Raw genomic sequence first — 26469 nt, forward strand, 5'->3', positions numbered from 1 at the left:
TGGCACTTGTCGTACAGCAGATCAGTCCAAGTGTATAGTGCCATTTGGAGGACGTTTCTGAAATGGTCAGGACAGTTTTTATAAACATTGGACATTATTTTTTTTTGTTGCTTTAAGTAGTTATTATATGTATGGTATGCTGATTGTGTTCTTTAAACATGATTTCTGTAATTCAGCTCAGGTGACTTTAAGTGGAAAATAGGAGTAATTCAAGATGACCAGGGACAATGGAAAACCCTTGGGTGCCCCTCCAAATTCTGTCACCATTCAATGCCATTCTCTGCCCTCTACTCTGATTCAACAGCAAGGTTCAGTAAGAAAAAAGCCACACTGAATACAGCAGCAGCAGCAGAAGACATACCAATCTAAATGGATAAATATTCAGGTAAACCTAACACCAGCAAGGCAATTATGGCAATTAATGTATTTATGTAAGTCCTGATCAAGCAGATGCTGGTTTGAAATCATGTGAGCAGAAAGAGTTGACTGATCTGCTGTTGGGTAGAAATCATGTGAGCAAAAAGTGTTGACTGCTCAGCTGCTAGATAGTGAGCAGTGATGAGTCTTGAAAATGTTATTCCTGTTACTAACTCGGGTAGCAGAGTGAGTATGGTTGCTTAGCAACAGAAACACAAGTCTGACAAAAGCAAAATCTGGAATGGATTTCAGAGAAAACGGAGCAGCAAAAACATAATTCAGTGTCTTGCACCACTGCTCTCCTCCCTGTGCTGAAATCCTCTGTCACCTTAGTACCAAGTTCCCATAGTGAGGATTAAAAAAGATGTCCACTGGCAAAAAATAATTGCAACTATAGGAAATTATACTAAATTTACTAAGCCCGCACCGATTAGGGTTCACGCATGGTCACCACTCTTTTAAAGACATAGGAACAGCACTTGCTGTAGTGACAGCATCATCAAATAACACAACTTCCTCAAGTATTATCTTCAGCCACTGAGTTAATTTCAGGACGGATTACATGTTATATGATATTTGGAGGTGGGGAAGGTCATTTAGTGCCCATTGTCCTCCACAGGACTTCCTGAGACATTCTGTCTGCAAAACAGACAGACTGACTGTGCAGGGGATTTTCTGTGGAATAGCAGCTCGTCTCCACTCCCCCTCCAACCCCTAGTCCAGCACTCACCAATGGTTAAGAAGGAGAGACCCAGGGGTTTGCCCAGGGAGGGTAAAACACTATGGAAATTTGACCCTAGATATAAGGAGCCACTCTAGGGGGGAGGGGATGTTCATCCTGTGATTTCACTCCTGAAAGGTGCAAGGTCTGGTGCTGAGTTGTCTTTCTCTACCATAGACTACATATGCAGCTGAGGGAGATCCATGGGCTTTGGATTCCACAATTCAGGACAGTCAGGTTACTGTAACTCCTTAAGCTAGTGGTGTATTGGACAGATAATGTGGTGAACCTGCCTGGCATTTATTTACTGTGTGTATATAATATTCTAGTGATTGTTTTTATTACAATAAATGTATTGTTTTACTTTCTAACTGCATTTGTTCGAGTGACTATACAAATGCTAGAAGGTACTGGGTAGGCTTCCCTGGCATAGTAAGGCACCTCTGTGTGGCCAGCCAGCGTCAAATAGGTAGAATTGGACCAGAAAACCCGGTATCTTCAAAGGCTTCCAGAACCACCTCTATGCTGATGACACCCAAATCTATCATCATCATCATCATCATTTATTTATATAGCGCCAACATATTCCGTAGCGCTTTACAATTGGGGACAAACATAATAAACTAATAAACGAACTGGGTAAAACAGACAAAGAGGTGAGAAGGCCCTGCTCGCAAGCTTACAATCTATGGGACAATGGGAGATTGACACATGAGGTTAAGTATACATTTTGCATCTTGGCCCAGCCAGACTGCAAAGGTAAGGTGACTCATAAGCTAAATGATCCTGTCACACAACAATGTTGGTCAGGGGGTAGTTGTCTTGTGTGAAATTGTGTAACAGGCTAAAGGTAGTGAGGTTAAGAGGGTGGTTGAGGAATATTATAAGCTTGTCTGAATAGGTAGGTTTTCAGAGAACGCTTGAAATTTTGTAGACCAGAGGAGAGTCTTATTGTGCGAGGGAGAGAGTTCCATAGAGTGGGTGCAGCTACATATCTACCCCTGATCACTCCCATTCTGTACTATCTTATGTGACCATTTGTCCTTCTGCTATCTCCACATAGATTTCCCAATGCTACCTAAAACTCAATATGTCCAAAACATATAATCTCTTCTCCTTCCAGGGTCACCCCGCCCCTTAAATCTCCCTCACAGCCAATAACACTGTCAATAACACCACAATTTCCTCAATCCCGCTGTCTTGGTTTCTCACTTGGCTGTGTCTTCTACTTTATTCCCCACATCCAGTCTCTCCCCCCTTCCTGTCACCTCTACCTTCAAAATATTGCCAGAATGCAATATTTGTTATTGAAGATACTACCAAAATGCTTATCCATTCTGTCATCATCTCTTGTCTTGACTATTGCAACCTCCTCCTATCTATCATTCCCTTCACATATCTATTCCAGCTTGAATCCATCTTACAAACCAAGGCAAAACAAATCTTCTCTTGTTGCTCCAAAACGTATGCACCATTCTACAAATTACTACTCTGGCTCCCAGTGTCCTCCAGAATCCAATTTGAGTTACTCACCCTCACCTACAAAGCACTCAACAACACCACACATCTCATATTTCGTCTCAACATACGCTCCCTTTCGCCCCCTTAGATCAAAATGCTCCCCACTATTACCAAGCAAAAAATACTTTTTTCCCCCCAAAATGCCTTTTGGTAAGATACTAGTACCTTATTGAAAGTCATACCAATTCAAATACGAAGATGTGATACCTCTGTGACTTGATCAGAGCACACTGGATGCTCTTATATTCTCAGTCGTTTCTCCTTTTTCTTTTTCCTAGCCAAATATATTCCGACTTCATATGAACCTGATATATCTAAAAGATTAAACACAATTGTAGACAAGACTTTAATTACATTTACAGATCTATGCAAAACTTATTGCCAATCAATTGAAAATTCTTCTACCGGATCTGATCCACACTGACCAAGTTGGATTTGTTCCCATTCGAGAGGCCAGGGACAAAACGACTAAGGTCATCGACTTGATTCACCCGGCTTTGTTCTCTAACACTACAGCCTTGCTTCTATCCACGGATGTGGAAAAAGCATTTGATTGTATCGATTGGTCATTCCTATCGTGTATGCTTGCACACTTGGGTCTGGATCCTCTGGCGCTTCACAGAATTTTGGTCCTTTACCGCTTGCCTTCAGCTCACATTAAAAGTAACAGGATGCTTTCGGACCTGGTATTGGCAATGGCACCAGGCAGGGCTGCCCGCTCTCACCCCTTATTTTCGTGCTTTGTATGGAAGCTCTGGCTAGGTCCATTAGAGCAAACCATAACATCTCGGGATTACAGGTGAGTAGAATACAAATTAGCTTTATTTGCAGGTGACCCTCTAGCCGTGGCCATGAATCCGATTATTTCAATTTCAAATTTAGTTAAGGAATTTCAGCGTTTTGGCTCTTTGTCAAATTTTAAGATCAATTACTCAAAACCAGTGACTCTTAACATTTCAGTGCCTTCTCCTGTAGCTGAGGGAATCCAACAAGCGTTACCTTTCCAATGGCACCCTCATCATATTAAGTATTTAGGTGTGCTGATCTCCAATAACCTGTCACTTCTTTTTGAGCTTCATTTCGGCCCTCTATTATCATGGCTCCAAACAGACCTGAGAGAGTGGAGGGTCAACATAATTAAGATGAATGTCCTTCCGCGCGTTATCTATCACTTACAGACCCTCCCAATACATATACTCGACAAATGGTTCTCTGACCTTCAGCGAGTGGTGATGGACTTCGTGTGGGCCAGGAAAAGACCCTGTTTCAAACATGAAGTTTTGTACCGCCGTAGACACTTGGGGGGCCTACATCTCCCACACTTTCCCTCATATTGTGGAGTGGACAGCCTCTGGCGGCGAGAAACAGTGGGTTAATATAGAAGGTGCTAGCTTGCCCTCTCCACCCCGGTTCACCCCGTAGCTAAGCAAATTACCTGCTATTAAACATCCTACTATTGGTCCTACCATTTCAAGGTGGTCAAGACTCAAATCATTTAATCATATATCCTCACCCATATCTCGTTTGTCTCCCATCTTTGACAATCCGCTGTTTCCGCCGGGAGAGGGTGTCGGTCTATCTAAATCCTGGGTCCAAGCGGGGGTCACATGTGTCGTCTAGCTGTTTGACTCTACAGGTGTGTCATCTTTTGCAGTAATTCAATCTAAATGGTATCTACCAAACTCCAAAATCTGGAGATTTCTCCAAATTAAACATATTTTGACTTCAAGTCTTCTCCACAAGGATGCCTCCAGAGATCTTACGACATTTGAATCGTTATGTCAAGCCTACAACTGCCCTCCTCACCTTCTTTCTATTATTTACACCCTCCTTATTGAAAATTTGTATAACTCCCTATCCAGTTTTACCAGTGAATGGGAAAGAGACCTGGGGGATCTGATCCAGTCAGCTGATTGGACGAACATCTTTGAATCCACACATGCATGCTCCACTAGTGTAGCTGTTTTGGAAACACACTATAAGTTTATTTCGAGATGGTATTGATGTCCGACCCAGTTAGCTAGAATGTTACCAGGAGTTCCAAATGTTTGTTGGAGATGTCAGTAAGCCCCGGGCACTCCACTTCATATCTGGTGGGACTGTACTGTACTTAGACCCTTTTGGACTCAGGCTATAGCAGTCTCTTCGGATATACTGGGAGATGAAGTCCCTGATAACCATGCCTTTTGGTTATTAAACAAACGAACTCACCAATCTCTAGCATCAAAAAAATATTCTTGAAATATCTAATTTCAGCTGCCAAAGCAGTGATCCCGACCCACTGGAGGTCTCCTACATCCCCATCTACAAGAGAGTGGCTCTTGAGAATAGATTTCTTTAGATTAATGGATGAGCTGATATTCTGATAAATTTGCAGATTATTACGCCATATGGTGTAGGTGGTTCAAATTCCAAGTGTCCGGGAAACTATTATCGTTGATGAGTCCAATCTCCACCCCCTTAGCTGACAGTGCTCAATCCTGATTACATTCTTTATGGGTAGCTCCCTCCCCCTCTTTTCATCTTTCTTTTTTCCTTTCTTTACTGGCGTAGCTCGAGTGGACTCGCCGGGGCCCCTCCCCCTCTTCTTTTTCAGGATCAACCGACCCTTGATCCTTATGTTTTTTTAATTTTTTTTTGTCTTCTTTGGTTAAAAATGTATCTCTGATATCATTTGTAGAAATACGTACGCATTCAGGTAATTTGTTATGAAAATGTGTCCAACTGTTAACCAAATCATATAACTCAATAAAGAAATATTACACTAAAAATGATGCATAGTTAATGTCACAGTATGACACATTCAAAATCTGAACAATGTATATTGACTACTTGACTGATATTATAAATGCGCACATCCCCCGTGCCTAAATTTCTCCTTTTTATGTCCACCAACCTTAAGTTGAAATAAAAACAAATTTTAAAATAAAGAGATGTCCACCCAAACACATATCTTTATAATAATAACCCACCCCCAGCAGAGGACTGATGCCTACATCCCATACCTCCTCCCTGTGCCTCTAACAATTTTACATTGTGAGATTTTGCACTTTTGACACATAAGGGCCCCTCATGTGTGGAGAGAACTGATTATCTCCTGAATTGGTTCTTATAGTAGTTCTAGACCGTTTACTAAAAAATACATCAGCTAAAACTATCACTGATAAGTGTTTATATCACTGACTGTCCCTGGAATTGTTGTCAGCTACTCTAATCAGGCCCATACTGTGGATGTATTATGCTACTGGTTTCCCTAAATGCGGAAATACTGTCAGGATCTGAACTGGATAGACTTTTATTAATTGTGTATTACTGGCTGTGCTGTCTTTGGAATTCATGCTGAGGATACTAATGGTATATGTGTATTAAATCATAAGGCCATTGCTGACAGCTCAGCACGCCTGACATGTTGGCTGTCATTATTGTACTGGAAGAATTTGGGTGGTGTATTTATACATTTCAACGCTAAGAAGCAATTCTGCCGCTTTTGTGCATAATAGAGACTATTATTAGAGACTGTTCAAAGAAAGGAGCTAAGATATCACCTATTAAAGCTCCAATGATACGGGAAACATTTTTGAAATAATTCCTGACCCACACATCAGGGGGATTTATTTTTTGTATACATTAGTTGTATAAAAATGACTGTGATAAATTCACTTTTATAAATTGCTGCGCCAGGGAAAATTTAAATCTGCAGAATTGTTAAGGCAAATTTTAGTAAAATATTTCATGGGGTCAAGTGGTTAAAATTGTATTATCTTTTTTCTATTAATCTTTAAAGGATGACTGAACCTAAAACACAAGTTAAAGTTTATCAATCAATTGCTAATGACATTCACAGATTCTTATTATTAAACTGAATGTTTTGAGTACATCTCATAACGGAAGATATTTCTACATAAAACGGTGATTGTGCGGGGGATATCTTTGTCCTATGTGCAGCATGCTTCCTGTCTGTAAACATAATAAATAAGATAATAACTAGGGAAACAGAAAGAAAATCTTGGCTCTTTCTTAATGTATTCTGGCAGCTTTGCCTTCAGTTGAAGTTGAGCGCAAATTGCGCTCTTGGCGTATAATATGCTTTTTTGCTTCTGGGCAAGAGCACAAACCACTAATTTTAAAATTAGCGCTTTGTGCGCATGATCAGATGTACAAAAGAGTGTTATACACCAGTAATACAATTTGAGTTTAACTTAACACAAGCCTCTCAGTGTATTGACTTGCAGTTGGCCAGCTGGTGTAGTTAGTTAATGACACAAACAGCATGTAATAGAAAAGTAAAGCAGGTTACAAAGACTAGACACTGAACAGTTAGGCTAGGTACACACTGGAGGTTTTTCAACCGATTATCAGGCCAATCACCTGATAAACGACCGCTCGGCCACATATCGTGTTAGTTGTATAATCACACGATGAACGACAATCGTTCCAAAGTGCCGATTGTCGTTTCATTTGGTTGGTCGTAATGCTTAATAATTTTGTTCCAATCGCCTTCTGATCATGTAGTATGTATGCACTCATGATCACGATCTCCATAGAGTTTATGAACATGTCCCGGTGACTTAAATGTAGAGAGTGCAGTAGATGGAAATGTTTGTTTGTTTGTTCTGAGACTGAAAATTTTGTTTCAGAGTCACAGAAGCTAACGAAATTCGTAAGGACATGTGGATCGCTATAACAAGGCAGTTTTAATCTGTGTGACAGAAATGAATGAACGAGTGACTATTGTGCTGTCATTCTCTGAACGACTAGAGAACCAGGTGAAGAGCACAGATCTGAAGGTAAATCATGTCAGTGTGTCTGCATGAATCGCCCGAGCGATCAAACCTTGGGTCGTTAGTAAAATCGTTGTAGATAACACTTCAAATTCTTCATGGTGTACCTAGCCTAAGGTGTGACTAGATCCACTAGATACCGGGATTCCACTGCATGGAAGTTTAGCATTGTGCTTCTCTTCCCCCTGTTCTGTGTAGAACCTGCAGATAAACTGCACGTAATGATGAATGGAACATCATAAGCGCAAATTGCAAAATGAGCACAATAAAGAATGTTTTAACACTTTACATAACTTAGAACTCATTGAAGAATGACTAACATATTTTAAAAACTCTGACATGAGAAATATATATTTTTAAGACTTGTGCTGAAATGAAAAGTTAAGGTGTGTGTCTTACTGGATTGGCTTCCCGTCCCTACAATAGATTAAATCTTTTGATGAAAATAGCATTCAGCCTCCTTTAGACAGAAATTTACAGAAAACAATGTTACAAAAATTATATTAGAAGCTATATCATATAAGGCAATTTGCATTGTGGGTTTAGTCAACAGTTACAATGAAAAGCAGTGTATATCGCTGTATCTCTTTATAGTACAAGAATGCCTTCTGATTTTCATTTGTGTGTCATGGAACAAGAATTAAAAGCATCCCATGGATGGAATGATTTGGATGGCTAGTTTAGGTGATTTAGATCGAATTGGCCCCAAATTTCCAAGTGTGTGTGTGTGTGTGTGTGTGTGTGTGTGTGTGTGTGTGTGTGTGTGTGTGTGAGCCGCCTCGGTACTTTTGCACGCCCTCGGAGTTGAAAACGAGGCAAAACGTCATTTTTATGTCATCGGATCTCACAAGCTTTGAATTCTATAAGTACCGTCCTCCACGGCGATCCAGCGCCATTTCACAGAGGACACAGAAGGGGTAGCACAGTTCTTGGCAGTCTCTAGTGCAGTTGGGCAGCGTCATAGGTAGAAAAGAAAGAGGAGGGGTAGCAGTGTTCTTCAAAGTATCCAGTGACATTCAGGAGAGCTCCACTGCTCCATTGCTAATTGTCATTGCTGAAATAGAAATAATAGGTCTGACAGGCTTGGTCTTCTAAATCTGCAGTCACATTGTACTGTGCTATATGGGTAACTTGCAAAGAGGAGAACTCCATTGCTAATTGTCATTGTTGAAATAGAAATAATAGGGCTGTCAGATTTGGTCTTCTAAATCTGCAGTCACATTGTACTGTGTTATATAGGTAAAACACAAAGAGGAGAGCTTCATTGCTCCATTGCTAATTGCACCACTTTTCTTTCCTGCCACTGCTGTGTGGCAATGTTTCCTAGATGTGCTAGGAACTGCCGTGTGTTTGAGTCATTGCTCTGTCACTTAGCATCCAGCAAGGTCGCTGCAGTCTTTGTCTGAACGTGTATGAAAATAATATTGTGACATGTGAGGTGGTCAGAATTGACTGCAAATTACTTGAAATTAGTGTTATTGAGGTTAATAATAATGTATGGGGAAAAAAAAGGAAAAATAGGGATTTTAGAAAAAAATCGTGATCCAAAGCCAAAACCAAAACAAGCAAGGGTGGTTTTACCAAAACCAAAACCAGAACACGGGGGTCAGTGAACATCTCTACTTCCTGCCCATTCACACCTGCATAAAAATGTGTATAATCTAAATATGAGCAATGTAAGCTATGTGTATTTGTTATGACAAGTAAACATTCCCATGTTAGACTTGTTGCGCATCGGTCAATGTAATATAACACAGGCTTACAGTTAACCCATTCTGGCTTTAAGAAGATGCATATATATAACTCTAAGGACCAGATTCTATTAGCCGCGTTGTTCGACAGAAAATCTCAGCTGATTTTTTGCTTGCGGCTCATAGATACTTCATACATATTTGTAAAATACGGTTTAAGGCAAAATCTGCATTTGTCATGCACACCTGTAAGGGCTCTAAGGGGCCTGTTAATTAACGAGTGGCAAAAACAGTGTTAATAAATCTGTTATTGATTCAATTTATCAATAAAATATCGCCAAGGCAGCTGAGTGATAGCTGCCTCAGTGATACTGGCCTGGTTAAGTTACCGCTTCGCCAGACCAGCCTTAGAGGATGTACACATGCGTGACCCAGACCAGCCTTAGAGGATGTACACATGCGTGACCCAGACTAGCCTTAGAGGATGTACACATGCGTGACCCAGACCAGCCTTAGAGGATGTACACATGCGTGACCCAGACCAGCCTTAGAGGATGTACACATGCGTGACCCAGACCAGCCTTAGAGGATGTACACATGCGTGACCCAGACCAGCCTTAGAGGATGTACACATGCGTGACCCAGACCAGCCTTAGAGGATGTACACATGCGTGACCCAGACCAGCCTTAGAGGATGTACACATGCGTGACCCGGCTAACTGCTTCACTAATGCCCAGTGTAACTGAGAGTCTGGGCCTGGGGCTTTCTTTTTTTACATATGAAAAATATATATAGAAAAAAATTGCTAAAATAGATTTATGCTGTTGAAAAAATAGAAAACTGGAAAAAAAAGCTCTTTTCAAATAAAGCATTTTGACATTCATTTTCTTCTTTTATCTCATTCCTGAATAGCGATAACAGAACAAGTATTGCGGCAGGATATGTACAGCAACAATCCTTGGTAAATAGGCTTCTCATGCTTTGTGTATTTGAAGTATCAGGAATATATGATTTCATCAGCAATAGGGCTTTACGTACTTTTATAAATATACCTCAGTGAGTTTAGCTAATTAGTTACATTTATGTTAATATGATCATGAGAGTCACTTATTACAGTTGATTTCTGGCCAGCGCAGCCCCTGGTGCTCATTAACAGGTATACTTAGCAGTATGTTAGAGAGACTGGTGGGCACTCATTAGTGATATACAGTGATGCATGTTCTGCTGATAGGGATTACTGCTGTGAGACTGGTTAGTGGCATTAGAGTAGTGTAACAATTAGCCTGGAGAGGTGCTACACTGACACATTCCAGCAGAGTTCCCCCACTCCCCCCTCCCTGGTGACCCATCAGATCTCAAGGCCTCACCCGCCCGGTCGCAGAGCTAAGTGCTGCTGCTGAGTCCCACTTTCCATCTGGGCGGGGGTGATGGAGGCCAGGTGGCTGCCATTGGGAGCTGTCTGTCACTGGCTCTTGTAATGGGATGGGGGTTGGGGGTGCAGCTGTGAGACCCCCTCATACAATAACTCTGGACAGCTGTGAGGGGCAGCTAGGATTCTTCTCATACCGGCCAGCCAGCTCCTGTGACAGCTCAGCAACACCTGGGGACAGCCAGTAACAGCCCTGCAGGGCTAGAGGGGGACACTACCTCACTTCAGGGATTAGCATTAAGCACAACAGTATATTACTTAACAATATCCTAACTAAAGAGACCAACAAGGCTGTGCAAAACAAACAAGGAGTTTAACTGCAATAGATGCTTCTAAAACGTCTGATTTCTTTACAGGTAAAACCTGTGTTTAATATTTATAATACAACATCCATACATCAGGAATGACCCGAACATCAGTACAGTGCAGACATAGAACATACATATTTAAGAGCAAATTACATACATAGTACAAACAGCACTTGAATTAAATTGATTAGGACTTTTAAATAAAATAAATAATACTGAAAATACAACAAATCTTGTGAACTTTAATTATCACGTAAACATTTTGCCAGTCAATGCTTGTTGTTTACACTACTGAATAAATAAACATGAAAATAATCTCTGAGTGCCTCTACTGAAATGTACAAATGTTAATTAGGCCACTTTTTATGTTGCATGTTATAACTGTAACCAGAATAAAACTTAAATATTATCGTGGAGCAACCCCTAGCTAAGACAACATAGTCACCCCGCTTCTCCTTCTCCGTGGCTGGCACTGGCTGGTCTCTTCAATATGACTGATGATGCACAATGTGCATTATTGTAGCATGCATTAAAATGTGGGGAACTCTGTACAATCAATAGGGTAATTCTAGGCTTTATTTTTTGCTGCAGTCACCTTAGAAGCACTGATCATATACATGGCAATATAAGTGCAGTTTGGCTGGCAAAATTTGAGTAGTGCTCTGTGCAAAGTGGCTGGCAATTAGTTTTCTTGTGCAATATGCCTATCAGTATTGGGTTCTCTGGGCAATGTGGCTGCTAAGGGCACCTTTGTAATGAGTTCTAAAGAGACTAATGGAAAGTCGTGAGTGCATCTGAAGAGGTGCCCGGGACAAGAGGACTGACAGACAGGTAAGATTCCAGCAGCACCGACTCGCTCCAGCCCTGGACCAGGCCATTCTGTACAGATTAGTTGCAGTCTAATCAGGGCATTTTGAACCAGCATACCACCACAGGCTAGCAAGGCTGTCGATCAGACACTGCGACCAGCTGGTTCACGCACGTGCAGAGGGATCCTGTACTGGTATGGAGAAGACTCTCACTGCTGCCAACCAGTATTGCCAGGGCACTGAGCACCGCTCAGCTGCCCGATAATTTTTTTTTGTTAAATCAGGGTGAAACCTAATTTTCTTTTGGTGCGATAAGCAGTGATAGAAAACCTAGGTTATTACCCCAGCATCAGAAATAGGCCCCCATCTCTCTGATATTTACAATTGATTCATTTAGGGCAGTGCTGTCCCAGTATTTTGATTTAAAAAAAAAATATGTGACCTAGAACTGTGCATTGTTATTTTGTTCCAGAGACGGTGACAGTCCTATTTGAAATGCATTGACAGATTGTTCTGTGTTTTCAATCTATCATCAACATTATTTAAATGTTGATCAGATTTATTCTGTTACAGGTTGCGAGTACTAGTTGTTTGTATTGGGGCCGTTCAGCCACACCTGTTAGCATGTAAATCACTACATGGAAACCCTATTGTAAAGCTGAGAGGTAATGAGGTAAAGCTGAGGGGTAATGAGGTAATTACTGTTCATTCCATGGGCTACACAGAGCCATTTTTTCTGTGGCCTGTAGCTTTCCACAGTCCTCCCAGGTATGACGTCATTTTTATCCTAGGATCCTGCCTACAGACACCTATGTATTCAAAGAAATTCACTAATCATGCAGTTTACTCAATGAAAGAGTGTATGTCCTGAATAAACCTATTGGCTTACAATAATTGCCAGTACAGATATACATTCAACTCTATAACACAATTTGAAACTGTACTGTGTGTATATCCGCATAATAGTGCAGGGCTGAGACAATTCTTCTTCCAGGACACTGTAGCCAGAAATGTTTTCTCCAAATTCTACCAGCGGAAACATGCGACAGATCCTAATGGGATTTAGAATACGGATAGGGTGAATATTGGCAAAACTGTCTGCCAGGCAGCAAGTTATTTGGTTTGCAGTGAAACTTGAAATTCTTGTCCTGTCTTGGTGTCTAGAGGTTGTACGAGGAGGTAAAGGTTACTATTTCCATCCAGTCTAACACACATTGCAATACAATGACTGAAATCAGCTTTCATGCTTGGAATTTATCTTCACGTGAGCCTGGTTTCAAGGTAACAATTGTCCCTTGTTCCATAAGTAAGCGTAAATCAAGCAGACTAGGCATAGGCTTTGTGGGTCTAATAATGGAACAGGTATTGGCAAATATGTTACTCAGGCACCTTCTATCGGGACACTTGTACAAAATCACCCACATCATTCTCAAGTTTATTTCTTTTATACTAATCAAGATAACAAGTTAATATGGATAAACAACAAAAGTACATAAAGTAAATGGACTGAAGTATGTGATTTCTATGTTTTAATATGTTACATTTTATCTTCTAAATTAGATAATCCTTCTGACCTTGACAATATGAAATGGTCATTTTTCTATGTTTTCATTAGAAAATGCTTTACATGCAAATACGGTTAAGCTTCACCTTTAAGATAAGAAACTTGTTTTAATTGGTTTCTGAACATCTGTTTTCTTCATGCTTCTTTTAGGAGGAGTACATGTCTATAAGAACTGCCATTGTTGTATTTGTTATCAGCTTTGCATTCTTTTGAAACTGCAAGCTCCCGTGCACGTGTGAAATAAAAAGACTTTGTTGTTTCCAGAATGAATCCATGACAGAGTATACTGTATATCTGAGCAGACACATAAGGAAGTGTGACAGGTAAGAAAGCAGGAATTGTAGCCTATTTAAGTACAGGTGACCCTTTTTTTTTTTAGAATTGATGCAATTCTTGCATACACAAACATTTAGGGCTAGATTTACTAAGCTGCGGGTTTGAAAAAGTGGGGATGTTGCCTATAGCAACCAATCAGATTCTAGCTTTCATTTATTTAGTGCCTTCTACAAAATGACAGCTAGAATCTGATTGGTTGCTATAGGCAACATCCCCACTTTTTCAAACCCGCAGCTTAGTAAATCTAGCCCTTAGTATTTCTTCAGGTGCATTCATATTAAAGTGTATTCATTGCCTTTACAGAGTGGAAGTAGCCATTGTGGGCCTCATTCATTAAGGGACGCATACTGAACGCAATCGGCCTGATTCATTAAGAAAAATGAAGCAAGAAAAATCAGTAAGTTTATTGCAATGCAAGGGGTGCAGATTAGTCTATTATTTTGCATGTAAGGAAAATGCTCATTTTCCATGTAGTGCACAAATATTTGATAGCTTTATATTTTATACTGAAGTTGACCTAGAACTAAGGGTGTGCACCGGCCACTTTTAGTGTTTTGGGTTTTGGGTTTTGCGTTCTGATTAGCTTGAGGTTTTGGGTTCTGATTTGTTTTGCCAAAACATCCGACTAAAGGTTTTGGTTCTGATTTATTTTTAAAAAAGCATAAAAAGTGCTAAAAACCAGTTTTGTGTTTTTTTTTTCCACTCCTACGCTATTATTAACCTCAATAACATTCAATAACAATCATTTCCACTAATTTCCAGTCTATTCTGAACACCTCACAATATTGTTTTTAGGCCAAAAGGTTGCACCGAGGTAACTTGAGCACATAATGCCAAAAAAAGAGGTACAAGATGGAATTGTTCTGGGCTCTCCCTCCCACCCCTCGCGAGATTCGACGTGAGACTTGGACGACAGAGCCTCGTTTTCAATTTTTTGCCCACCGGATCCCGTTCGGATCCTCACTGTTCGGGTGGGCTCGTATTAGCGGAATCCGAGCCCGCTCATCTCTACCTAGAACCTGCCCAACCTCAACTATGAATCTGTCCACACATTTTAAATTTACCTCCCCCTACAATGCAACATGGTTTTGCCAAGGTGCAAAGTTACTCACTTTTTTTGCTTTACTTTCCTTAATGAATCAGGCCCATTGTGTGTTTTTTTTGTTTGTTTTTTTAAAAAAGCAATAGTCAATCAGGTATACCGGCACCAAAATTCAACAAGGAGCGGATCTGAAGAAACGTTGCTTAATGAATACAGTAGTAAAGTTACTCTTGTAACTTAAAAACTGGCGCACGTGGCACTGCATTTTTCTTTGTTCCTCTAGCTAATTCACTGGCACAGGTAGGTTTGAGTACGAGATGCATTTGTATTGCCAATTGATAGTGGAACACACATCCTGCAATTATATTAAAGTATAAGTAAAATATTAATCCTTACACTCTGGTATCATTATCTGAGATGCTATCATTTCATAATAACCCTATTCATTAACCCTTTCTATGATAATGTATATAATTTATTTTTACTAATTTTAAACATAAATAAAAAATTACTTTAAAACTTAAAGTAATATATTTTAAGAATTTTAAAAATGTTTTTCATTTTATTGGTGCTTTTTTTTAAAAATAATTTTAATCAAAACATGGGCAGGGGGATGGAAACAGGGGCTGGGGGCTTGCAATTTGCAGGATTTCTTCATCAGCTGGAGAAAAAAAGGAAAAAAAACATTTTAGAATTACAATCGTATGACCTTTTTAAAACATATCTTAGCTCTATGGGCGTACTTTGTTCACACATTTTCCAAACTCAGTAGAGTTCAGAAGTGGTACATTAACTTACAATCTCTGTAAAGGTTCATGTTATGCTAAACATAGGTATAGCCAGAGGACTACTACTTTTTGAATGCACATGCAAATATATTGGGAGATGGTGGAGTTTCTTGGCAAGAAATACTAGTCATTGATTGGTTCTCAGTGCACCTATAATCGTAGGCACAGCAGTCGTGGACCCCTTCAATATCATATTTAAAATGGCTGACTTTCAGCTGTCAAGTAATTTCAGTAATCATCCGTTTCCAGGCAATTAGGGGTGTGACAACACCTAGCCATTCATATACAGGCAATCGCTGGAGAACGCAGCTGTATACCCTATGGAACAGCTGGCGAGACAATCATTCAGCCCTGCCATTTTGTGATTTCTGATCTAAAAGTAGTGTAACAGGGTGGATGGTTGGCACCCCAGAAGTAGTGTAAGATAGTGTTGCAATAAAACAAGGGACACTATGCTAAGGTTTTTTCTCTTTGCTTGTGACATAAGGTTTTACCATAGTGGCAGAAAAGTAGCAATAGTGTAGGGAAGTAACAGAAGACCTTAAATATGCAAAGTTATTCAACATGTCACAAAATAAATAACATTTTAGGACTCTTCTTTCAACAATCAAACAAACATAAATCACTACAACATATATGTCTCTGAATAAATATATCTCACTTTGAAGTTAGTCACTAGTGCTTCAGTTAAATGGGTTTCAAATGGACAAACACTTTTGGAAGGCAACCAGTTAATTAGACTATTACAGTGCTGCTGTAGCAGATTATCTAGGCAAATTAATCATAATAGACTTTATGTGCAATTATACAGGGTACAATTATCAGATAAAAATCAGTAGATATGCAACAAGGATTAATCCAACTTGATCAAGTTAGATGCTTTAGAAGAAATGGCTCGGATGACTAGGATCACTTTACAATAGACAGAACCCCCAGACTAAATTGTATTCCACAGGTTAAGGCAAAGTTTCAGATGGACACATGAAGCTTATAGACTTTATGCATTTGTGACTCCTGAACTCAGTGTAAGAAATAGTAATTCTGCAAAATAAAATTATTTCCAGTGTAAGGAAAACAATCTTCAATCCAGCTAATGAAATAAGCATATCTCTTACAACAACTGTATAGTTAAACAACTTGCAATTCTATCCTCAGCAACCTTTGTAGGCAGTTTCACAATAGAATCAAAGTTCTTATGCAATCTAGACAAACTCTTGCGACAAATTCTTTCTCTCTATGTCCCTAGCACACACTGTCAGCTTGCAGATAAAAATTTAAATACTGCAGATTTGCCAGGAATAAACTCTTCCTTCAGACAGCACCATAGCCTCTCAATAGCAATATTACAGTCCCAGCAAGAAGTTTTAATAACACAGCTTGATGTGTCACTTATTTCACCTTAATAACTTGAACATAGTAAAGAAAAGTAAACCATAGACTTTTCTGTCTTCATATGAGACCTGCTGACGTCTAATGGGCAGTGGTGAGTCTTCTCCTTTTCTCCAAAGATGCTTCCTTCTTGCCTGGCTTTTAAAGTTTGAACTTTAGCTGCAAACATCCGTTAAGGCAATAGTTTAGCAACAGCACTCAGTGGCTCCTTGTGAGTAGATCCTTCATTATCCCAGACAGCATTGGCACAGCAAAACTCACTCAAGTCAGGTGTCTGGCTCCTCCGTTTCAGCCTCAAAAGCACCATTAGTTGGATTAAAAGAAGCCAGCCTATTGTAGTATCTGGCCATGGTCTCCAAGATTTTGACTATTTCAGACAAGATCAATTTGAGATTTCAAAAGGATGCATAGGTAACATTCCACTCAATACACATATATGATGGTTGATAAATTTATGTTACCAAATTTTAAAGAATTTGGAAGAAAATATGACCCCACAGATACACACCGACTTGCATTTTAATTAAACTATAACAAATTTTATGAAATCTACTAATATGATGCAAAAATGTGGATGTTGAGTCAAACATAGATGTTTATGTTTCTTTTTCTTCCTTCCACTATTTTAGGTGAAGATGCAGATACAGTGGAAGAAGAGGAGGATCTGGTGGAGGTGATCTGTGATGTGGAAGAGTCTCAAATGGAAGAGGAAGCAGGTGGGAACCTTCACACCTCCAGGATTTTTATAATAAAATGCACCAAGCACTTTAAAGCACCACCCTAACCCATTTCCATCACACTTTCCAAAAAATTGAAACTACCCTGTCCTCTCTCACCACCCTATTTAACCAATACCTCACCATCAACCCTACTATCCCAATGCCACATGTTTCCCCTACTGCCCCTATGATATATGTTTCCTCTCCTTCCTCTATAGCACAATTTTGCACTCCTGGCCCTCTGACAATTTTCTCTACCCAGGCCCCTATGTCACAATATTTTCCTCGTTGTTCTCCCCAACTTTACCCTCCATATCCTCCCCAATTCTCCATATCCTCCCCAATTTTACCTCCTTATCCTTCCCAAGATCACCATCACTATCATGCCCAACTTTACCAACACTGCCCCACTGCCCTCTCCAGCCCCAATCCCCTCTGCTGCCCAACTGCCCTCTTTGGCCCCGCCACCCTCTGGTGCACCTCCACCCTCTGCTGTCCCACTGCCCTCTGCTTCTTCCCCACTGTTGCTTACCACATCACGGGTAACCAGATGTCAATTCAAGGCCACACCGACTTCCAATTTTGGGCCAAGTGACAAGCTGTGCTGGAAAAGTTGACATTTTTTGATTGCCGTTTTTTTTAAACATGTGATTTGGCTTTGGTAATTTGGATGTTTGCAGTAATACACAACTTTTTAGATTTAAGAAAATGTTCTTGTATTTTTATCCATTTACTTTAAGCATTACATTTGAAACAAAGGCCAAAATATACTTACATGAAAAATATGAGTAAATCACATAATGAGAATCTGGAGTACTAGGGTTGACGTCATCCACCTCCTGGCCATCAGTCTTGGCTTCCTCCACCCATGGAACCCCACTCCTGCGCAATGTTACACTATCCCACACACAGAGCAATTATATTGCATACAATATTGGGCGCATACATAAGAGCATTACCAGACTGGTCAAGGTAGCAGAACCTGGGGCCTGATTCATTAAGGATTTCAAATGAAGAGGATACTCATTTCAGTCTCCTGGACAAAACCATGTTACAATGGAAGGGGTGCAAATAAGTGTTCTGTTTTACACATAAGTTAAATACTGACTGTTTTTTCATGTAACACACAAATATTTGATAGCTTATTTGTACACTGAAATTTAAAGTTGATATTTGTGTGTTACATGAAAAAACAGTCAGTATTTAACTTATGTGTAAAGCAGAACACTTATTTGCACCCCTTCCATTGTAACATGGTTTTGTCCAGGAGACTGAATTGAGAATCCTCTTCATTTAAGAACCTTAATGAATCAGGCCCCCTGGTCTTTAAAAGACCCAAAGTCTGCTCTATAACTGATCTGGTGGCCGTATGCGCCTAATTGTATGCAACTCTGTTTGTGGATTTAAAATAGGACCCAAGGGTGTAAAGGATACGAGTTGTCTCATATAAAGAAAACAAGGAAAGTCGGAATTCACTGCCACTTGGTATTACAGCAATCGGAATTTCCATCGTCTTCGCAAATGTGGCTACCAGCAGTAGTACTAAATATCACGTATAATGACGATGTGCTCCAAAAGCAGATAGAGACATAATACGCAGAGCCCATAGGTTACAACTGTCTCTCTTTTGGTGGGACAATGCCTTGTTTGGACACAAATCACTCTGTCTCTTTTCCTTTCCAAGCTGTCCTTCTTTAAGGTGTAATATGTAGTCACTCAATACCACGCTCATTCTTGTATATTTCTTGAGTTTCGTTGTATTGAAGGTGAGTATTTTAACTGTTTTTCATGTTGATTTGTACATAATAGGCTGACATGGTAGATGCTGTATCTCAAAACATAAATATGAACATACTGGGCCTGAGTCATTAAGGAGAGCAAAGCATAAAAATGAGTAACTTTGCACCTGGGCAAAATCATATTGCATTGGAGGGGAGGTAAATTTAAAATGCGGGGATAGATTTATAGTTGGGGTAAGGCATGTCCTAGATTAACTTTAAATTTCAGTGTAAAAATAAAGCTATCAAGAATTTATGTGCTACATTAAAAACAAGCCAGTATTTAACTTATGTGCAAAATAATAAACTAATTTGCACCCCTTGCATTGTAACATGGTTAATTCAGGAGAAAAGTTACTTCTTTTTTTGCCTTACGTTCCTTAATGACTCAGGCCCATTGGGAGGTATGAATAGGAACACTTTTCTAATAAGTAGTAATTAAAGAGGTTACAAGCTGAACCCATTTATTGGACTGATATTCAATCTACTGGAATCATACAAACTGTGATAGAAAGAGATGGCGGCTTTATGTGTCTGTCTTCCTGTAGGTCTTCCATGAAAGCACTGTTAGTATTTTCCCCTGGCCTTTCATCTTGCAGGTTCAGGGCACGACCTCTTGTTGTAACACTCATTTTCTCTTCCCTCCTGTATGTTGTTGGATCTCTCCTATGATTGTGGGATCTCTCCCTGGCTTGCTGGTGCACTGGACACGTGTACCTGCACAACACTGCTCCCAGTCATAGGGTGTAACAGAAGGTGGTAATTCCACCTCTCTGAAACACTTTGATCTCTACCCATGGAGAGTTCTCTGACACATTTGTGTAGTGATGATCACTGTGTACATCCTCTCTCAGACTAGACACTAGTGTAAACAATAAATGTATCTTTAAGCTCCTGGGCAATCAATAACCTGTGGGATACTCTTGTGTCAGATGACTAGCTTCAAGTCAGACAGGATAGGGGCACATCGTTCCCCTTTCTTCTCTGACAGTGACTGATGACCCAGCCACAAACTCTCCTTTAAGGAACTGCCAAGTGTCAGTGTGTTTTGTCAGGAAGTGGACACTAAAATACAACAACCTTTATAGGGGTTAAAAGGTGCTAAAGGCCGTATATAATTGTGTGATATTCCGTGGGGACTCTATTCCATGGTTAGCAAAAGTACAGGATTGTCTGGCAATGACATGGTTACATTTATCTTAGAACTATACACAATTAAAGTAAATATAGTCTATGCTTCTGCATAAAACAATAGGTTGGTTATATTAGGTACTTTTTATATCTAATGTAGATTTATCTGATTCCATTATCCATACCATTGGGGAAAAACTGCCAAAATGAGTGATGGTATTTAAGGGGCTATATTCACCTGTTTACTTGTCTTATGCTATGCAGTTTTGAAATGTAATTAAATTTTTCCGTTTCACAGTTGTAAAATGCTTAATGGTCGGTATTCTTTACCTTAAATAATCTCTTTTTACCCTCTTAACATATGCCTAAAATAAATGACACCAGACTTGCATGGTGGCAAAAATAAAGGAGTTTAGTTTGGCAAACTGTATGGTGGAGGAGAAAACAGCAGTGCGGCATGGCCTAAATCGGATATCCCAACGCGGGTCAACTTTCCCTCTGGATATCAACTTCACCGGGCTCACATATCTATCTTTACTCTACAGGGGGTCAATTATCCTATGCAATACAGAAACCGCAACCCCTCTGGGCTGAAAGGAGCGCAACCATAAGCCGACCCACAAGGACGGTACTTGCAACAAAATTATAACCGACTCTTCAAAGTGAAATTGGTGCAGAATGCCTACCACCTTAATGTACACCCACCAATCATTGGCCGCCAACTGCACTGCATTTTCCGGCAACAAAAACTATCCAGATCTCCAAAAATACAAACGTCATACCAGGCCAGGAACAGACAAAAAGAGAAGAAAAACAGCACAAAATTAGACCATCACGACAGCAGGTGCCGGAGAATCCATACAATACCAGGGAGATTGGGCTGGCAACGTCCTAGAGAATGATATTCACTCCACCCCTCACTTTTACTGACTACTACTTAACCCTCCTCTAGTTATCTTTTAACCCTTAGAGAGGTGAACTTTAGTTAATGAACACAACCTCAGATTTTAATTCCCCTCGTACTTAATTCAGTCCTCAGTTCTTAAATTTAAATTTTATAGAACTGTCAACATTAATTTCATAGAACATAGAATGTTGCCCTTAACTAATGCACACTGCAGTAAAAAGGCACATTACGGATAAAATATTATACTTTGAGCACCGTATATAAAATAGCAGTTGGTACAGTAAAAAAAATCATATACTTGACATGCATTATATGACCAAGTAGGATATACTTACTGAGTATTTAGCATGTGAGGTGTGGTAAAAAAGGATATATTTATTGCACTGTGTGCAATTTGGCACACAGTATATAAAGAAAACAGACATTTAGCTAGCATGCTATAAGTAAAAAATTAGACACTACCCAACTACCCTATATCACTATATCCAGCTCATGCAGTACATACCCTTAACCTTCTCCCCCCATATAAATGTACATGGACATCACACTCATCATGCCACCATATACCTCCTTAATGCCGTCCTCTAGCCTCATTATTCCTCAATATCACTTTATAAGTACACTCTGTAACCTCCATCATGGCCAGAGTACTTACCTTGAATCCCCATTGTGCTGCTGCCGCTTTCAGACAGGTGTTGGACTAAGCAGGAACAATGAACCATAATAATGTAGTTAGTTAAGCAGCGCTAACATTGTACAATACTTCCTACTCTAATCAACTGGAGTTCACAAAAAAGTACTTTAGTGTAGTGTAACATATGCCATTGCTAAAGTTGGTTCCTGCTGTTTGTTTCATGTTTTCTTTTCTCTGTATCACGATATTACAAGGCCCCATACCACGGTACCAAGTGAGGCGTTCTCTGACATTGGTTGGGTACGTTCTGGCGATGGTGAATCTGTCGACAGTCAGACTGTCGACACCCAAAGGGTGAGAGCCTGCCTGTCGACAGCTTCAGCACGTTCCTGTGGATTGTTCGGGTTTTTTACAAGCTGCAGGACTGGGAATGTGTTTTTTATTTAGTGGACATGGCTTTTATTTTAGGTCCCAACAGCACTTGTAGGTTCACCATGGGTATGATCTCACCAGCATGCCCAACCACTTAATGGAGGCCTGGACTAGCTGGTACCTGTAGTGCTCCATGAAAAAAAAAAATCTATTTTTACTACATTATATCACATCCACCGCCCAGGGGTGTGGAATAGCCATAGTGCTATTCCACAAGCAGCTGGTTACTCCCAAGTAGACCCACATATTTTTGTAGGCCCGATTCTCCCTAGGGAATGCAGCGCCATGCTGACCAGAATATTGCCGATTGTCACTGTGGCAGAGGGCTTTATGGCCCGATGTGTAGGGTACTCTTAAAGCGTATCCTATGCTTTTACGTAAGATATGCTTTAAGCAGCTGTTACTATGTGATGTTCAGAGTCGCACATATCTTAAGTTACGTGCAGCTCTGAATACATAGTGCAGCTACATCCACTAACCCTGCCAGTGCATAGCAACCTCTGGGAGATTGAGAACTGTGGAGAAGGGTACTGCAGACAGGCTGAATGTCATGAAGTGGGCGGACAACATCTTAGAAAGATCGGCCCGCCTACCAGGGAGTTGCTTATCTAACAGGTTACAAGACAGGGGTGCTAGAATCACAGCGAGAGCTGTCAGTGTAAGAGTGAGAGCTGCCATTTTCAGTTGGAAGTCTGCCTGTGTCTGAGACTAAGCTGCTAGAGGCAGAGAACAAGCTGGCAGAGGTAGTATAGGTTCAATCTAGAGGGAGTTCCAGTCCAAGCTTGAGCAAGTTTAGATCCGGTCCAGAGGGAGTCCAGATCTAATCCAAGGTCTAGAGGGAGTTCAAAATAATTTCAGTAGTTTACAGAGTGCCCTGATTTGTTCCAGGTGCCTGCATTTGCTACTATTTCAACCTTGTGAACTAGTGAGGAGAACCGTGAAAAACAGTGAATAGCACAAGACACAAGCGCCAAAACATAGTGTGAAACCATAAATAATCAACATAAATGCAGATATTATATGGCTGGCCGCGTACCAAAGTGTAATGAAAGTATAGCTTATCTGATGAAGATGCAGGAACATCACTGTCTTCATTAATATAGATCCATATAGAAATTATATACTGCAACTCAAGCTGCGGCTCTGTATGTGGTAGGTGCTGTATGTGCTGTGCAGGGATGGACACCCTGCGGCTCTGTATGTGGTAGGTACTGTATGTGCTGTGCAGGGATGGACAAGCTGCGGATCTGTATGTGGTAGGTGCTGTATGTGCTGTGCAGGGAAGGACAGGCTACGGCCCTGTATGTGGTAGGTGCTATATGTGCTGTGCAGGGAAGGACAGGCTACGGCTCTGTATGTGGTAGGTACTCTATGTGCTGTGCAGGGATGGACACCCTGCGGCTCTGTATGTGGTAGGTGCTGTATGTGCTGTGCAGGGAAGGACACCCTGCGGCTCTGTATGTGGTAGGTGCTGTATGTGCTGTGCAGGGAAGGACAGGCTGCGGCTCTGTATGTGGTAGGTACTCTATGTGCTGTGCAGGGAAGGACACCCTGCGGCTCTGTATGTGGTAGGTGCTGTATGTGCTGTGCAGGGAAGGACAGGCTGCGGCTCTGTATGTGGTAGGTACTCTATGTGCTGTGCAGGGATGGACACCCTGCGGCTCTGTATGTGGTAGGTGCTGTATGTGCTGTGCAGGGATGGACACGCTGCGGCTGTGTATGTGGTAGGTACTGTAAGTGCTGTATGACAACTCATAATGTGAGTATTCATTAAAACTGACTGTCTCTGGAGAGAGCCTTCGGCATTCTCCACCAGCAGCCACGTGTTCATATGATGAGTATCAGCCGCAATTAGCACGCTTATCTGTAACACAGTTGTGTTGAGCTCTTTATAGTTGTACTGATGAGAGACATGTAAGTTAATTGCTGCTGAATTTTCATTTCTATCCGCTTTACATTATATACGTGTTTATTCATTATTCCATATGGTATGTTTTCTAGCTTATGGTCTATTGTCTATCAATTTGACCCTAGTCTCTCTCTCTCTCTCTCTCTCTGTGTATGTCTGTGTATGTATGTTAGGGAATTTAGACTGTAAGCTCCAATGGGTCAAGAACTTATGTGAGTGAGTTCTCTGTACAGCGCTGCTTAATTATTGACGCTATATAAATAGCTGCTTTATGAAGATGATGAAGATATTGTAAGGCATATTGGTTTTGCTCTCTTAAAATGTTGCCTAAATGTCCTGGGGTATGACAGCAGATGAGAGGCTGAAAGATAACTGTACAAGAACATAAATGAGTTTTTCCCACAGTGGACATGATGGATGCACCATTATGAACATTTGCACTGTGCATACCCACAAAGAGATGGCACGCATATGCTCGCATGCAAAGTTAAGCACATCTGCGCATGCTATTTTCCTTTTCTTAGAGTAAATTCCGCCCAACATGCATCCATCAACAGGCCCAGTGTGTTCACATGCATATACCTTACACTTGCTACCATAGAGGTCCTCAATCCCTACTGCATTCACACCAAAAAAGCATGAGCCATTCTCACCCTGTCTGGAGAACACTTAGGGCTAGATTTACTAAGCTGCTGGTTTGAAAAAGTGGGGATGTTGCCTATAGCAACCAATCACATTCTAGCTATCTTTTTGTAGAAGGTACTAAGTAAATGAAAGCTAGAATCTGATTGGTTGCTATAGGCAACATCCCCACTTTTTCAAACCCGCAGCTTAGTAAATCTAGCCCATAGTAACTGATTCTGAGTTGGATGCATATGCATTAAAAAAATACTAAAATAAACTCAGCAGCGGATGCATGTGCATCAGCTTTATGTCAGGTGTACATCAGATTAAAAAAATACCTATAAATAGATATTTGTGATGAAGTTGGGGCAGGATGAGGCAACAATTTAGTGAAAAAATTTGAACTAAAATGGATAATTAACTAGTTTCAAGGGAGATCACAATGCACTTTCAACAAAAAGCTTTATTTACACAAGCAAAGTAGAACCAATGTAAGTGGAAACCATATCATAACACAAGAAAAGTGTTTTAACATTTGTTTTGATAGCGAAAAGCACATTCACTATTTTGTTTGATTTAAAAAAACCAAACCTTTATAATACTGCAGGTACAATTTTCCTTCTCATGTACGTATGAGTGTAGCAAACATTTTATTCATAAATATGCCCATAAAATCATAGCGGGCGATCTATAGACACAGTAATTATTATTTATTTTATATATTATGTATACCATCTACATGCTATGCTGCGCTTTGCAGATAATTTTTAATCATTCACATTAGTCCCTGCCCTAGTGGAGCTTACAACCTATGTTCACCCCACCCCCACACGGACCCCACACACAAAAACACACTAGAGATTTTTAATAAATAGTTTTAAATATATGATCTTTAGTGCTCAACTATTTGTGATCAGTGTTTAATATATGATCTCTGGTGCTTTGCCATCTATTACTGTGTTGATCATGTGATCTCTGGTGCTCTGCCATCTATGACCGGTGTTGATAATGTGATCTCTGGTACTCTGCCATCTATGACTGTGTTGATAATGTGATCTCTGGTGCTCTGCCATCTATGACCGGTGTTAACCATGTGATCTCTGGTGCTCTGCCATCTATGACTGTGTTGATCATGTGATCTCTGGTGCTTTGCCATCTATGACTGTGTTGATCATGTGATCTCTGGTGCTCTGCCATCTATGACTGTGTTGATCATGTGATCTCTGGTACTCTGCCATCTATGACCGGTGTTGATCATGTGATCTCTGGTGCTCTGCCATCTATGACTGTGTTGATCATGTGATCTCTGGTGCTCTGCCATCTATGACCGGTGTTGATCATGTGATCTCTGGTACTCTGCCATCTATGACCGGTGTTGATCATGTGATCTCTGGTACTCTGCCATCTATGACTGTGTTGATCATGTGATCTCTGGTGCTCTGCCATCTATGACTGTGTTGATCATGTGATCTCTGGTACTCTGCCACCTATAGCCGGTGTTGATCATGTGATCTCTGGTGCTCTGCCATCTATGACTG

The 26469-nt window shown here is 40.5% G+C and overlaps 1 long non-coding RNA gene across 1 annotated transcript in view; it reads left to right on the forward strand.

The window, feature by feature from the left end:
* LOC142142678 (uncharacterized) overlaps positions 1-18200 on the forward strand; it is a 105465-nt gene extending 87265 nt beyond the window's left edge. The window contains exons 3-4 of the long non-coding RNA XR_012689275.1: positions 13507-13565; positions 17427-18200. This is a non-coding gene — a long non-coding RNA (uncharacterized LOC142142678). The remainder of the gene's footprint in view (positions 1-13506; positions 13566-17426) is intronic.
* Positions 18201-26469: the final 8269 nt, after the last annotated feature.

The sequence above is a fragment of the Mixophyes fleayi genome, chromosome 3 (genome assembly GCF_038048845.1).
Source record: "Mixophyes fleayi isolate aMixFle1 chromosome 3, aMixFle1.hap1, whole genome shotgun sequence".
NCBI classification, from domain to species: domain Eukaryota; kingdom Metazoa; phylum Chordata; class Amphibia; order Anura; family Limnodynastidae; genus Mixophyes; species Mixophyes fleayi.